Source organism: Cydia splendana, chromosome 17 (genome assembly GCF_910591565.1).
Source record: "Cydia splendana chromosome 17, ilCydSple1.2, whole genome shotgun sequence".
NCBI lineage: Eukaryota > Metazoa > Arthropoda > Insecta > Lepidoptera > Tortricidae > Cydia > Cydia splendana.
The window spans coordinates 4347139-4364146 of NC_085976.1; the positions used below are offsets into that span (position 1 = coordinate 4347139).

The window sequence follows — 17008 nt, forward strand, 5'->3', positions numbered from 1 at the left end:
AAAAGAGGACCTTAGTATTTATTTTCTCCCTTCAATATTTTTTTTAATATTGACCTTAGCGAAAAAAAGGAGCACTTATTTTATAAGAAATCTGAAACAGATTAATTACGTAAAAGATATTTTTTTGCTGTGGGCTACCGTTTACGAGTTATTTACGAAAAACTAAAAAATAAACGATTGTAGAACAAATTATAAGTAACTTTCCCACATTCATAATATTTTGTATTGAGATCACTCTGGCCCACGCTTAATATTATTTTTTATCTCCCATTTATCAAGAGTTTTGTATAATAAACTATATATTTTCTTAAACGTAATAAGTGTAGCTTTACGACTGTATTTTTTGTTTTCAGATTCCTGCTACACTTAAAAAAAAAATGGTAATTATGAAAAAATCAAACATACGTTTTTTAGTCTTTTCTACTTTATGCTTTTTTTGTTAGAAAGTGCATTGTTTTGGTTCCAAAAAAAAATTCCTCATCCTTAATTTAACCGAAAATGATATATCACATGCCCTAATAGGTACAGTTTTAGAGAAATGTTGCTCCAAGTGAAGCGCGGCGGCGTCGAACTTCCCCCCCTCCCCCCCACTAAATGAGACGTGGCTCTCGAGGTCTCCCGGTCTGTATCTGCTCATGACCAGCTAAGAATCAACTGTGCCAAGTTTCAGCGCATAGTCACAAAGTGCAAGGTGTCGTGCACTAACAAACTAGCTATCGGGCAAAATAAATAAATCAGGCCATGGCACACAAGTAAGCTTGTTGTAGTTGTCATCCATCCTTCCAAAGACAAATCGTCTAATTATTAATCATTCACATAAATAGCTGCCGTCGTAAGATTGTACCTGCTTCAGAAAAAAATATACCTATTTTACGAGTAGTAATTAATTTCAAATACGGCGAAAAGTAGGAAATTCGCAACGAGTTTCGATAAACTTTTAAATCGACACGAGTTGCGAATTACCTTTTCGCACTGTATTGTACAAAGTTTTACAGTACATATGGCCCTTTAAACTTTTGACATAGGTCAATAGGCACGCCTTAGGGCTGAAAAGTAGCACCATATGTACTGTAAAGGTAATTGTGTTACTTGACTTATATCGACCGGGATATGAACCGTGATTACCGTAAAACGGGGTGAGTAGGTTTAGCGGGGAGAGGTGGGTTATGAATGGGGAGAGAAGGTTTGAGAGGGGGATGAGAAGGGATTTTAAGGCTACTGCTACAAAAATAATGTAGGTATTCCAATTTAAAATGGAGCTATAGTAATACGCATAATAAAAAAAAATCGATCCAACAATCTTCCAAAATCACCTTTGTATGAAAATCCATCTCACCCCAAATACGAGGCACTACGGGGTGAGGTGGGTTTTCCTCTTTATCGTCAAAGTTATGAAATGGAACTACCCAAAATAAAATAAAAACTAAAATACAAACGTCCGGAACACTTATTATATACACCATTCAGTTTCATATGTAAAAATAAAATGTTATCGAGATTTGAATTTCAGTTTTGACCCTACTCACCCCATTTTACGGTACCTATAAAAGTATAAAAGTTTTGTATTGTTTTCGAGCTCCCGATATCCCGGTCGGTATAAGTCTAGTGAAACCAACCGTGAATCATTCAAAACTGTAATTGTGTTACTTGTAAGAAATGCTACAAATATTTCGTGGCCGCACGCTCGAGCTCGTTTTCTCTCTCCCAATCTAATCGCAAACATTTGAAACAGCGATTTATCGTCACATTAAACAGCATTGAAACATCAAACCGGGACTTTTATTTCCAAAGCCGCGGATGGAAGCGGATTTATGGGGACGGCCGGAGTGCCGTGAGTGAAACACGCTGCGTTGTCCAAATAAGCCACCACCTGCAGCGTGATTTATCACTTTTATTTTTGTATCGTCAGATGATGTATTAGTTGACCAAAATAGACGTACCTAGTACTAACTGTGGTCTATATAACAATACAGTCATTCGGCGAAGCCGTCTATATAGAGCAATCGTGCAGGGTGCGAGGGGCGAGGGGTGGGTCACGCAACCAAGCTGCATACATCGCCATTGTTAGTAGCTCGGTACTTATTTGAAATGTTTGTAATTTTTGGGCAGTTGTGTAAAAGTCTTAGGCAACCCTACTGTGTTCTTGTGCAGTGTCGGCATTTACACAAACATCAAAGGCGTCGGTCCACTGTTACTTTTTACACTGTGCTAGTACCTTCACTGTTCGCTGTTTCTGTGTCTTATGTCAATCGTCAATCATATAGACACTGAAAATTTGTTGGCACGGCGCAATATTTTCCTAAAGACTGAGAATAGGTCTCGAGTTGTTTTCCGTGTGAAGTGAATTAAATCTTACAAATCAAAAGTGACAAAAAAAGACATGACGATGTTATTGGCAACTAAATAAATTTGAATGCAGCTTAAAAAGATGTAATAGAGTCGGACCAAGAAAAGTCTGCAGCGGATTTGATAGCCTACGCAGTGCAAGTGTTATTTATACGTCATAATTTCATAGAAATTTGACGTTTAAAATGACACTTTCACTGCGTGGGCTATCAAAATCGCTGCAGACTTTTCTCGGTCTAACTCTATATTAAGAATATCTTAACGTACAACCTACCTTTATTATTTCCTCCTAATTTGACGCCAAGAAATATAACGAAGTAGGTCACCAAACATAGGTGTAGAGTATTTATTTATAGCTGTGCAAGACCGTGAAGGTTTGATGAACTGGCAAATTTTGGTTCACAACTGACGTCACATCGTACAAGCCTAGAGTCGGACCAATAAAAGTCTGCAGCGGATTTGATAGCCCACGCAGTGTAAGTGTTATTTATACGTCAAATTTTCATAGAAGTTTGACGTTTACAATGACACTTGCACTGCGTGGGCTATCAAAATCGCTGCAGACTTTTCTTGGTCTGACTCTATGTAACTTCTTACTGGTATAGGCTTTAATACAAATTACTTATATTTTAATACTCTCTTGACATCGAAATTAACCGAAATTAAACTTTCGAGCCTGAGGAAGGACCCCCGACGGGCCCGAAACATGTCGCCAATAGCGACAAAAAATTCAAGTGAGTGAAACTGTTGTCGTCTAAACACTTTCTTGAAATTTTAAATTTACTGAAAATTAACAGTCATAAGCATCTATTTTTTGACTGAGCGATAAGGTCTCCGTTTCAGCTTTGGCAATAATGATTTCGTATGTCCGGATGTTCTCCTCTACAGGTCGCAATTATAAACCGATTTTCGTGAAAATTTGTGAGCAGTTGTTGGAAATTTTTCAAAATGGCGGAGCCTTTATAATTATTCGGTTTTATTTTATGCTCGCGCGGTCTACAGCTCACAGAGCCACTAGGGTAGAAAAGTAGCAACTGCTGCCGTAAAAAAGTTTGAGGGTGATGATTGGCGAGGGGCCGGAAATTGGGTAGTTTACAATATGGCAGGTAATAATACGGAAGACCAGCGCTATAGCATATATATTATGTTAGAGCATATGCTGAGTGGTGTCCATTTGTAGCCTCTATAGCAGCATCAATACTACGATTATTATTGCATGTTAGTTAAGCTAATAATAGTTTAAACTGTTTAGTGTATAAGATCCTCTTTTTTAAATTTATATGTGTGGTGCTGTATCCACTTGACCGTCCGACGATAGCATAGTATCCGAAAAAAATATGCTCTTAACCGTCCGCGGGAACCTTACTATCCAAAGGGGTGGAAGAAAGAATTGATTTCAGAGCCATCTAACGGAATATTTCGGCATTATTTCTTAATTCTCTTGATGGGACAACATAGCCTAATAAAGTAGTAGTCATAATTTTTGTAGAAAGTTGTGAATGCGCTGCGCGGGGCGTGCGTCGCTAAAAATACCCGGACGGTTGACAGGAAAACAGTCTCGCGGGCCGGACGGTTGAGTGGGTATGTAGATGGTTTTTGCAATAAACGTTTTTCTATTCTATTCTATTCTATTCTAATACCATTTTACGTGACACATCGCAGCAATGTTGTGTTTCTTTATTTGATTTGATATTATTTATACGTTGGTAAGCTTAAGTAGAATGTAGGATAGGGACTATTTACAGATAGTAAAATTAGGTAGGTATTGCAACGAGCTAAATTTATATGTGTGTACAATTATGTAGAAATCATTCATTTACATACGCATTAGAATGGAGAATACATTTCGTTCTATAGTCAGCCACTAGAACTGTCTGTTAACGTTAATGCTTCATGCATTCGACGTGACAGTATCTAATTTGTTAATAATAATATCAATTTATAATGAATATGAACTGGCAGCTGTCAAAAGTGACATTTTTGGATGATGAAATGTTCACGCGTCCATGTCTCAACTATAGAAACCCAAATTATTTGTATTTGCATTCACTTTCAAGGATTCAGCCAAAATTCTTCTACTGAAAAAGCTTTTTGTTAACAATAGCGTAAGAAAATAACTCATATTTCATTATTTTTAGGTGATTATCTTCTTACATAAATCATATTGTCACCTTTTAAGAACTTCCTCAGGTAAAAGACACGTTTATTATGTAGGTACATTTTAGCACGTTCAGAAATATTTTCGCGCTCCATTAATCTTCATTTTGCTAAGATGGCCGAACACCGGCATGTACACGCATTATCTTAAAATTTGTCGCAACTTAATTCAAAACATTGTTGGACTTTGTCACAATTAAAGTTCTTGGATTTTTCAAGAGCTAAGAGTTATCTAGCGAGTCTAAATATTATTAAAACCATACATACCAAATCTGCTATTAAAAATCATAGATTCTGAATAAATAATAAGATCTTTGCAGCGTACAGTAGCCAGGTACTTCTACCTACCTAACCAACATATTTTAGGTGAGGTACATATTTTAAGGTATGTTTTATTTTTATTAATCAAACGAGCGAGCGAAGCGAAGCGAAGTTCTTACATTCGACTTTGAACACGCGGCTGGCTAGCGGCACGTCCCGGCATTTCGATGTTTTTAAGCTGAACTGGCAGAAGATAGTTTGATACTCAAGAACTTAAGTAAATTTGTTCTAATTTAAATGAAGTTGGGCAAACGTGTAGTCGAGGGCATTATATTTTAGTCATTAAATTATGAGCAGGCCCGATCAAGGGGTTATTGAGCTAGAAGAGCTTAGAAGGCCAAAAAGTTGTTTGTGAGAGGTCTTGCTATTCTGGTCATTTTTTTTGCAAGAAAAATGGTCAAGTTTAGTATCAAATGAAAGTGCTCGACTTACACTTTTATAATATCGTTTTTAAATTTACCATTTTGAAATAATTAGCAAGATAAAAATAAAATAGAATAAACATAATATATGTATTTGACATTTGACAGGAAATATTTCGGCTTAGCACAGATACAGTTTATTTTAATCTCTATGGTGGTGACTTAAATCCAGGGGAGGGACAGCCATATACGAAGCCCTTTATTCGAAAAAAATAGCGCCATCTATATTACTTAACGCTAAACTTGTAAATGGCGCTTCAAAATTGATGCAAAAAAGCAAATCTTGTCAGAAGAAAAAGGCGCGATACTCAAATTTTCTATGAGACCATATCCCTTCGCGCCTACATTTTTTCTACTGAGAAGATCTGCTTGGCTAACTATATTATACATACTACTCTTTGCTTAAATCTATCAGTTAAGGCAGCGGTCGGCAACCTTTTAGCAGCCACGGGCCACATAGCAGTTAACGAAGTAGACGCGGGCCGCACTTTGTTAATATTTATGACTCTATCAGACATTGTCATTTGTCAATATTACATACAAAACAGCCAGCGAGGCTCGCGGGCCGCAAGTGAGAGGTTCGCGGGCAGCATGCGGCCCGCGGGCCGCTGGTTGCCGACCGCTGAGTTAAGGGCTCCACAGACCTTGCAATATATCCACGCGATCTTTTTATCCATTGCCGCTTATAGAGCGACATAAAATAGTAGAAATTAAATAAAATGGAACTCAAAAATGGCCATACTAAATTGTTGCCATGTGTAAGCATTTTACGTCAAAAATGTGACAGTTACGTAGAAAGTGGCGCCCTCATTAATTTTCTATTATTTTATGTCGCACTATACGAGTACCTAAGTAGGTGCAACAAAGTCAATCGCTATATAATTTTTGGTTAACCGCGAGTTCTCAGTTCGGGGCGAACTACTAGTTTTAGGATACTTACTCGTACTATAATTTATTTATTTTTTCTACAATACTTATATTTATTTGCTTAATGTTTCAATAAAAATAATTTTAAGGTATGGTTGTGCATTTATTTCCTCCTCACTTTATTTTTTCATATATTTTTTCTTGTTTTTATCGACGATATGTAAAGTCAGCATCCATAGTAGCGGATGAAACAACAAGCCGAAACTATTTTCCACCCTGAAATATTTTCCAAATGGAGATATCGTCACTACTTTGAAATAATCTCCTATCTCGCACTGTTCAAAGTTAAAATGCAATAACTCTGTACGTATATGCATCACATACATAGTTTCCTCATTTTTCTTTTGATTGACAGAACAAATACGAGTTTTTTTCAAAGTAGTCACGTATGTCTTCACAGTTCGCGTTCAAAAGTACCTGTCACAGTCTAATTGTTCTACATACACATACCTATCTTTTTTTGATGCTGACTGTTTCTATACTGACAAATTCTGAGCTGTAAAACTCCGCTGTAACTGTAGCATATGGCTGTAAAACTCCGCTCGTAACCGCATTTGTCAGTCACCTGTCCCCCTGTCTCTCTTCGTTCGTCGCTTGCGGTCACACGTGCCAACAGATTTTTCGGTGCAGATTTTAATTCCTGTTCCATTTGTACGATATGTATCCACAGTTCGCGTTCAAAAGTCACAATCTAATTGCTCTACATAAACATACCTATCTTTTTTGATGCTGACTGAATCTACATAATACTGACAAACTCTGAGCTATGCATATGGCTGTAGAACGCTCGTAACCGCATTTGTCAGTCACCTGTCCCCCTGCCTCTCTTCGTTAGCACCGCTTGCGGTCACGCGTGCCAACAGATTTTTCGGTGCAGATTTTAATTCCTCTTCCATTTGTTGCTTCTACATAATTTATTAACTTTTCATCACACTTGCTCGTAAAAGGTGTTATTTAGGCACAGGAGTAATGGCTGCGTAATAACTGGAGAGTATTAAAGCTGAATTACGCCTCGAGGGAAATATGGTTTTTTTTTTTCTACTTAGGTTATAATTGAATTTTTATTTTGAATTTAAGCTTCTAGGTATAAGAACCCTGCTTAATATAGGTCCTCATATTGTTTTTACCTTACTCTAAAACCTGAATCCTCTGATAGTTCAGCTTATAACATCGAAATGCCGGGACGTGCCCCTAGCCAGCCGTGTGTTCCAAGTTGAATACTTAGAACTTCACTTTGCTTCGCTCGCTCGTTCGATTAATGTTATAGGGATTTGCCAACAGTGTTATTTATTAGTGTGTTTTATTTTTTTGTCTATATTTAACTATTCTCTACAACCTTTATAGAATTAAATTAATTTAAAACTAAATATTTCTAAATATTCCAGTTGTATCAAACTTATTCCGGCCAAAACCATACTCAACCACGAAGTGTATCATTCGAGATTAAATATAAAATAACAATAAACCGAGTATAAAATCAAAGAACCGGATCGGAATAATGACAATAAAATAAGATACCTACGTTTTATTTGTGTTACGTCTGTACGTTATTACGTGTACTTATACGTTTTATAATGTTTTTTTGCAAATATGAGAGGTAAACCAATACCATTTGTTATACTTAACTTTTTTTTAATACCTACTTAAAAGATAAATCTATTCAGATGTAGATAAATTAAATTACAATATCAAAATACCGATAAATTGAAATAAATTGCATTCAAATGTAAGATACGTACTGGATACGCGACCCGAACAATGTTCCTAATATATTTACCTATACGGCTACCACCAGTTTTGACATTGACAGATTAACTCGCGTCTACGTAAATTACTTTCTATACATCTCGCTTGCACTAATATGCGAGTACGAGCGAGATGCATAGAAAGTAAGTTACTTAAACGTGAGTGAATATGTCAATGTTAAAACTGGTGGTAGTGCTTCTAGAGCAAACATAGTTTACTGAATGCCTTTACAACCGCATCGTAAGTCAACTCGGGGACTGCGAACATCTACATAATATACAAACTTGAGCAAGACATAGGTATTTGGTCAGATGTAATATATTTACGTTAAGTAGTTTAGCTACGCTATTCAAACTACCTACTTGAATTGAATTGAGTTAAGCAGATATAGCTATAGTTCTACCACTAAACTGACTGCCCGATTCGAGCTATAAGATACGTTAATTAATAGATCTAGAAACGATATTGATTAGATGTGTCAGTGTCAAAAATGACGTTTTTGTTTTAAGAAACGTCACATTGGACACTGATATACCTAATCCATATCGTTTCTAGATCTATTAATTGACGTATCTTAAAGTTCGAATCGGGCCGTGAGGCAGTACTTAAAAAGTTGTCATGGTTGACTACGGACTGGTGGAAGGCCTTGCTACGTACATCGTACAATCCCTTCGCTACTAAGCTACGCTCGTAGTGTCGTAGCAAATAGTATAAAAGTAACGAAAATTCTTCGTAGAAGCGTAAAGACAGGGTCGTGACGACCTCTGAATAGGTTAAGTAAACAAGAGTTAAATTATACCTTAACCTATTTTAGTCCCAAAACTAAACTACTTTCTACTACATAATTACTTTACCAACTACCTGAATTAAGTACAGTAGAATCCGCTTATAATGATATCAAAGGGAAATGACAAATACGTCATACTAAGCGGATGTCATATAAAGCATAGTTGATTAACTTCTTATTTTTGTTAATTTTCCCAAATTAATCTCAAATTCCTTTGTGAGAGATGAGTTTTATTAAACTTGTACCAATTATCAACTTGTCATTGAGCATCAAAACTAAAACAACTTACATGCCATGTACGCCCCAAACGTCCTCGCAGGGGAAGACGCGGGGACGGTCACGAAAACGAGCGTTATTTGTATAATACAGTAACTAAACGCAGCCGTCGGGCTCGGCTAGTATTTGGAAGCTTTTTCTAAAGCACCAATAGGAGCGCTCCACATATTATGTATCGCGGCCAATTAGAGGCACCCAAATCTTAACCACTATTTTCGGACATTCAAATTATGCAAATCACTCTTTCATCAGCTTCCATACGATTACCACACCACTTTTACATTTAACCGTTTAGTCAAGGAACCCTTGTAAAACCAGTACCTATTGAAATTATAATAGTTTACTTCAAATCGAAGCTTTTTATTTGAGTCGTCGAGATCCTGACCTGCACGGCGGCTACAAGGTCATAGTAAGCGGTTTGTCACTATAAGCGAAGTCATCTTATCCGACTTTGTCACAAAGAATTTGATATGAAAACCAAACTTCGCACAGTAATTACGTCATAGTAAGCGGTTGGTCACTATAAGCGGAGTCATAATAAACGGATTCCACTGTAGTAGGCATAATATATAATAGATAAAGTATGTCACCAATAAGGGCCTCTATAATTTGATTAAAACCTCCAATAATTATGGACCTTACAACAACAAAACAACTTTCAAACAAATCTGTCGTATGTAGGTACGCGGTTTGCCAAAACGTTTAGCACTTTCGGAAATTAATTAACGCCAGTCTTTTGGAAGTAATTTGGCACATGGCTTGTTGGCGAGGCAAAGGATTGGTAGTAAAAGTCGACGCTGAATTTTTATATGCAAGTTGTTGATCAAATTGGACTACCGTATTTTACTTATTTTTCCAGTCTAAAGTAAGTAATATCATAATTAAGTATAATCAGGTATTTAATTTCACATTTCCGTCGTTTGTCATGATCTTATTACCTATGTCTAAGCTGGAATTATTTCGGTCTTTTTTATGGTGCCTTTTTCTTTGCTTCATGAAAATAGTCTCCCATACAATTCATAAAACATTGCGCTGAACCCGCGGCGTGCCGTATTCTGTCAAGCTGATTCCTTGAAATATATCTTTGATATACTTATACTTAACGTGAAGTATAAGAGAATAGTGTTAGTGCCAGTCATATATTTCGCAGCTAAGCCTTTGTTCTACTCGAGTAAGAAAAGTAAGCATTGTGACAAGACGCAATGGGACTCATACTTCGAGCAACACGGAAGGGAGGCGGCATTCGCACTATTTCCCCTCTGCCGAGGTACAAGATTAGCGCGTCAATCTAATCTAGCGCGGGTAATAAAACTAGTTGCACTTGGATTTTTCACTAGACCGAGTCCAGACGCGCGCGTGAACACTGCTGCACAAAAATGCCTGTTTGCTCGGTTTTTTGTTATAAAAAGAGGTCGGGGACATCAAATTTACAAAAAGAAAGTGTTACATTTCACATGTAATATTTTTTTTTACATATCATACGTTTAATTACATTCAAATACAATTATTATATTTTAGTCTCATGTAATTGTTGGATTTATCGATTTTGCTCGCTCAGTACAAATTGCGGATCGGTCGAGCGACAAATCCGACTTCTCATCTCTCAGAATACAATAACATACTTCAACGAAAATATGTTAGTGTGCGTGTTGTGACACTTGTCACTCGTCCGTACATAAAAAGAGATCGAGGTTTGCAAGATTTGTCTTTGACGTGTGTCATTTTCTATGTATTTGTGTCGTCATTACAGATTGGATTTTGTATGTAAGTGTGTGAGAAGTGCGACTGTGTGCACCTTTCCCCCCGCGAAAAATGGCAGAAAGATTTGTACGGTGAGATATCGCTTGGGCCCCTCCCTTCCGATGTGTCGGAAGCCGGTGTTGCTCGAAGGACTCATATATTAACCTTTTTCATCCAGATAGTTCTACACTATAACGTACCTATTTGAAATAAAGGAGCATAGTCTAATAAAACATGGTCTTCTCTTCCCAGAGTGACACAAGCCTACGTCACAATAACATTGCCACTTTATATAGCGCTATCGCATATTATCATATAGCGCTGTCGCATGATGACGTAGGCGTGTGTCAGTCACGTGACCACGAAAAGACGGGAAGAGAGTACCAGGCGGAGTATATTATAGCATTTAAAGCATTTAGTTTTAGTTACGCAAGTCGCCGCTGGCGCTAGCAGCTGCAGGCAAGCGTTGACGCATGGTATGGTCGCGTTCATAATATTACGTCTACTATAAATTTTTGTCTATGTTTATGCTTTTCTTTTCATTTTGTTTTGTTTCGTTTCTTAATTAGTTTTCTTGTATTTTGTATTTTCTGTTTTCTTAATTATTTCTTCTGTCTTTCTTTTGCAATGTTTTAATATGTATCTTTTTGTGTTATCTGTCGTGGCATCACCGAATGGGCCCTACGGAAGACCAGCGCTGGCTTTATAGCTAGCATTATGCTGAGTTGGGTCCATTTCGTGATGCACACTTATTGTTCTCTTCTGTTCTTGCTGTTGTTGTCTGTACATGTTCGTACATGTTTTGTGATCGTCACGAATAAAAATCTTTTATCTTTTATCTAAAGGAGGAAGGAGCTTAAGGTAGGTACTTTTTGATAGTTCTAAGATAGCGGGACATTGCACCGCTGTTCAGCGTTTGCCGCTTGCCTAGCGGCCCGATTCGAAATTTAGGATACGTCAAATATTACGGCTAGATATATGGATTGGATATGTCGGTGTCAAATGTGACGTTTCTTCAAACAAAAACGTCAGTTTTGACACTGACATATCTAATCCATATCGTATCTACCCGTAATATCCGACATACCTTAAAGTTCGAATCGGGCCTAACATTTCATTAACCCATTCGGCACTAATCACGACACGTTGTCATTTTGCCTCTACGAAGCATTTCCGCTACACACCGGGAAATTCGGTCAGTGCTACTGCTCAGACGCGACACAGGGAGCATATTAGCCAAACTGACAATCTCACATTGACAGACGCCAAACGAAAAGAAAAAATGTATCAAGATGACAGATGATACGAAAAGTCTTGTCACTTTTTCCATACATTATTTAAGTTTCTAGGCCCCTGGTAATTTACCTATATATGGATCAAGTGCCGAAACACACTCTTACCGGTACCGACATGGCGTGAGTCATCCTTGTTAAAAAATTCAGAATACGAAACTCGTCGAGTTCTCTGCACATGACAGAAATCCGTGCACAGGATTAATAAAAGATGAACTCGTAACAAACCCGCGGCAATGAACTGGCTCGACCCATTCTAAATTAAAATGTATGTGTGTGTCAATCAGGTACCTATACTCTCTGTACGATTCGGAAAATGAATTAGAGGTTCACTAGATGTAAAATAGTAAACATATGTGACGTTCCACGGCAAAAGGTACCTTATGGCGGCTGGCGCTTACGCTATTATTAACGCCGCTCCAATATTCAGCCGGGGCAATGGTACCTTTTGCCGTGGAACGTCACATATCTTTACTATTTCATATCTAGTGAATCTCTAATTCATTTTCCGAATCGCGCCGTCTGTACCTTTAGGTATTTAAATAAAAGTAAACAAATAATGTGTACTTTTTCGGGTAACCAACCAAATACAAAACCGCCTGGACCCGTCACTGAGCGACCTGACTTTAACCTACATTATTTGATCATGTAATGTTTTCATCTACCCTCACCTGGCTTAAGGAGCCATTTGAGGGTTGATTTTATTTACTTTTATTTAAATACCTAAACATACAGACATATAGTTCGATTTTTTTAGCATTAGAAATAAGGTAAACAATCTTGATGTGTCTTTTAATTGAAAAACACATTTTAAAAATAAGTTACGGCAAATATGTAACAATTATGAATCTAATACGATCATTTATATTCTTCTGCTTTCATAAGTAATAGTTAATAATTTTTAAAAAGCGTTTTTCAATTAAAAGAAATGTCAAGATCGCTTACCTTCTTTCAAGTTCTTTCTAATGCTAAAAAAACGAACTATAGTTCTGATAAAGGTCATCTTATTAAACATTCTGAACAGGCCAGGGCCTCGGATCTGATAAGTAGTAAGTATTAAAAGTCGGAAGAATGATATCGGATAAAGTTTCTAAAGAGGGTGAGTTTCAGCGGAGTCCTAAAGTGGACACCATCATCGCAGCATTTACGAGGTAAACGTGGCATACCTACGCTAGCACACTTGGTGTAAGTCTAAACATTAAGACGAAACAGGAGCTGAGTTTTAAATATTTACTACATATTTATATACCCGTCTCGCTAACGGAAGCGGCACCTAAAAGTAGTGCGATAAGGACAAGGCGAAAAATCCTGCGTAAAAATCTCAAAAATCGAGGTTTCGTACTCCTCTGTTTCCTCCTCCAAAACTTAACCAATCGTAACCACATTTGGAAATCTAAATGATTATGAAATTATCTGTGTCGGACCGTTTCGCTTTTTTGGCTAATTGATATCAGTTTTGAATGCCACGCCTCTCATTGCGGCATAGTCAATTAGGCCATTTTGGCCATTTTTGAAGGGCTCTAGCGCCTTAAAACACAAAAATATCAAAAAAAGCAAAACGGTCCGACACAGATATTGACAATATTAATCTGTGTTGAAAAAATCATTGCTCTAGCTTCAAAAACCACGGAGGAAAACGAGGAGTACGTTTGTATGGAGAAATGACCACTCCCGTTGGCTCTTTAAAGTCAGCATCGCTGAATTTTATTTGTTTGCTTGCAATTTTATTACTGAGTTGCTAAATAGACATGTAATTTTGAAATAGATTGTGAATGGTTATCGGCTCTGTTTGAACTTTAGTCGCAAAAACTGTGTTCTATTGTTCTGTATGTGTTATTTGTGTTAAATATCCTATACAACATATTGGTTTAATTATCAGCGTTTAAATGTAAAGAAAGAACAAAGATTCAAACGAAAAATCAGAAAGCCCAAAGCTATTCTTATTTAAAACCAAATGCTTGTTTACTATTTCAGTTAAAGAAAATATTAAACGGCACAGTAGGTATTGTTCGAACATGAATGGCTTCAAAGGTTGAATCAATAGAATATGGCACCCTTTTAGTATATTACTGTCCTTGGCATTAGCGCTGCGTGTTGTATTCACGGAGTTTCAAGCCGTTTTTTAGGAAATTGTATTACGTGTCAAACTTTCTTATAACCTGCCTTGCTTGTTTCCAACAATAATACAAACGTTTTTTTAAACAACACATGATTGACTACAAATAATATGGGCCTTTAATTGCGGAGTATTCTATGCGGTCAATATTTCTCTGAATAGTTCATCAAAATATATTTGCATTATAGTTATGTTCAATGTGAAACCATTTGACTTTGTACTATTCTACATTTAACTACTCAAAAATTAAGTACCCACGCCGCTGCACGCTCTACACCCACTGATCAACCTAGAAATTTTAGGTTTTAGAAAGGTCAAAAATGACACACATTGCTATATTAATACTGATAACTTTTCATTCTAAGTTGATGAAAGTCAAACTTTTTTGACATTTTGAAATATGTCTAGAACTTAGTTATTGGATCAATCTAGTCTATACTTAAATACTAATGTCACATTTGACCTGGTTGTTAAATATAAATAGACTCACCTAGTTGAAATCGATAGAATTTCGTTGAGGCCGCTTGAAACTTGAATTAAGTTGCCGAGGCGTGAAAATTGCTGTACAGATAATAAATTTCGCTAATAATCACAAAATTTTCACTAGTCACTAGTCAAAGTCTACACTATTTACACTAACAAGATATAATTATATCAAGCCAAAGTTTGGTCCGCGCACCAGATCGATTTTCTCTCCCGAAAATATATTTACAGTTTTTTGGATATTTGGGTTTTAGATATGAATACGTAATTGGTTGATATAGTTATGATATCAGTGTTTTTAAGTCACTTAGTTTGGACCGACTGGTTATAAGTCTACATTGGTTCACTTAGTTACGGGTAGGTATAAATAACTTCTAAAGTTTTTGGCTAATAGGTTGAAAGGTAAAGTATTCTACCTACATAGTTAGTAAAAGTAAAACACACAAACACACATCAATCATACACATTCACTAATTATAAAACGTACGTCGGTGAGGATAATAACAAAATTTAATTACAGTCCAATCGATTATAGGTTCCTTGATGTCTCGACTGATACTCATGAAATTATAGTTTTAATAGCACTCGCTTATGTTGGCTTCGATAAGTTCAAAAAATATTTACACATCCATAAAGCGGCAATGTTTCAAATATTTCGCGGCAACTCTGGGCGGCATCAGCATACGTCCGCCCTGCCGCACGATCGCGGACCGACTGAACATACTGAAACCTTTTCATGCATTTCTGGAACCGGTACTCCATATTCTGAAAGCACAGAACCGATTCACCACTTCCACGGGTAAGAGCAGGATGGCACGGTTTTTGCTGTTGCTATCTAGCCGCCAAGCTTGAGCCATGCCTATCAAAATAAACATAAGCTACGGCGTTCGCGACCGGTCTGTTTTTGGTGGATTAAATAGGAACAATAATGCACTTCCCTGCTTTATTTCCAGCAGTTTCTTCCGTATACGCTACACTGCTGCAAACACGAAATGCATGAACATATAGATGCTTCTTAGTACTTATGTATTCGTTATACCAGGGATTTCGTTTCTTGTAAGTAATTACTTATAACCTCCAAATTACATTTCTGTCTCTCTGTGATTAAAATACGAGTACATAACTTCTTATTAAATTTGTAATTGGACATTTTTAGATGAGGTATTTACTTAATAAATTAGGAAAACACGAAATAGGCACGAAACGGTAAAAATAATGAGTTTTGTGAAAGATGTAGGTATACTTACACAGAATGTATCGAGACTTTTTTATTATTGTTATAATTATTACCTACTCTAAAAAACCCTTTATCTAATTTAACCGTAAATTCTTAGAGGAAGCTGTATGAATATTATTACAATATTACAGTTATGCCTATTGCCTAGGTATTTTATACATATGTACTTTGGGAAGACAAACCCACTGGAATTAAAACCAAAACCACCTAAGATACTACTTAGTAGAATCAATATGTATAACCGAATCGTAAGTAATATGATTAAGATAGCCAGTTTCAACATTACAACTGAATATATTCCATAATACTAAAATAACTTATCAAACGCTTCAAATTGCTAAAAATATTCTGAATAAGGGCTCATGTAGACGGCGCGTGAACTTGTATGCGATTTTTGTTACATTGCGGACTATTGAGGTGACATCCATTTCAGCCGACCGATCAAATACCGCAATGTAATGAAACATGCATGCGAGTTCTCGCACCGTCTAAATGAGCCATAGCTCCTAATGAATCAAATCACTGCAAAACAAACGTTAGCAACGGAAAGCGCAAAGTCTTAACACAATTTTCGTCATGTCAACAGAGACCCTCGAGATCAATAATCAATTTATCTCGGAAATAAACATTTTAGGAGATGTACAGTCAGCGTCAATAGAAGCGGATAAAATAACGCGCCAACAGTACCTATTTTGCCACTCTGGAAAAATTTTCAAACTACAGTTCAGGTTCAAAACTATGTGTCACAAAAAATAAAAGCTTGTAAAAACGTCACTTTTGACACTGACATATCTAATCCATATCGTATCTAGTCGTAATATTTGACGTATCTTACATAAAGTTCGAATCGGGCCGTTAGAGACTGGTACTTTTTCTTTTGACGCGTTACTTTTGATGCTAACTGTACACAGTTTGACACCAGCATTAAAACTTAATTCTCTCATTTCTCTAGTGGCCAGAAGTTGGCCACTTTTTCAATTGTTTATCGACTTTATCGTATTCTCGTGGAATAACGATCTGTTAAGGTAAAACATTTCGATTTGATTTGTGATGTTCTGAAATAATAAAAAATATTAATGGAGCTTAACACTCGATGCGATATTTTCAGGGATTAGTTACTTGGTACCTAGTCATTAATTCATACTACTTATCCCGGAT

At 36.7% G+C, this 17008-nt stretch overlaps 2 long non-coding RNA genes across 2 annotated transcripts in view; one reads left to right on the forward strand and one right to left on the reverse strand.

Annotated features, from left to right (window-relative positions):
• Positions 1-17008, forward strand: part of LOC134798744 (uncharacterized) — a 174934-nt gene that overhangs the window by 6428 nt on the left and 151498 nt on the right. The window lies entirely within an intron of this gene.
• Positions 3941-17008, reverse strand: part of LOC134798741 (uncharacterized) — a 477103-nt gene continuing 464035 nt past the window's right edge. The window contains exon 3 of the long non-coding RNA XR_010145261.1: positions 3941-3969. This is a non-coding gene — a long non-coding RNA (uncharacterized LOC134798741). The remainder of the gene's footprint in view (positions 3970-17008) is intronic.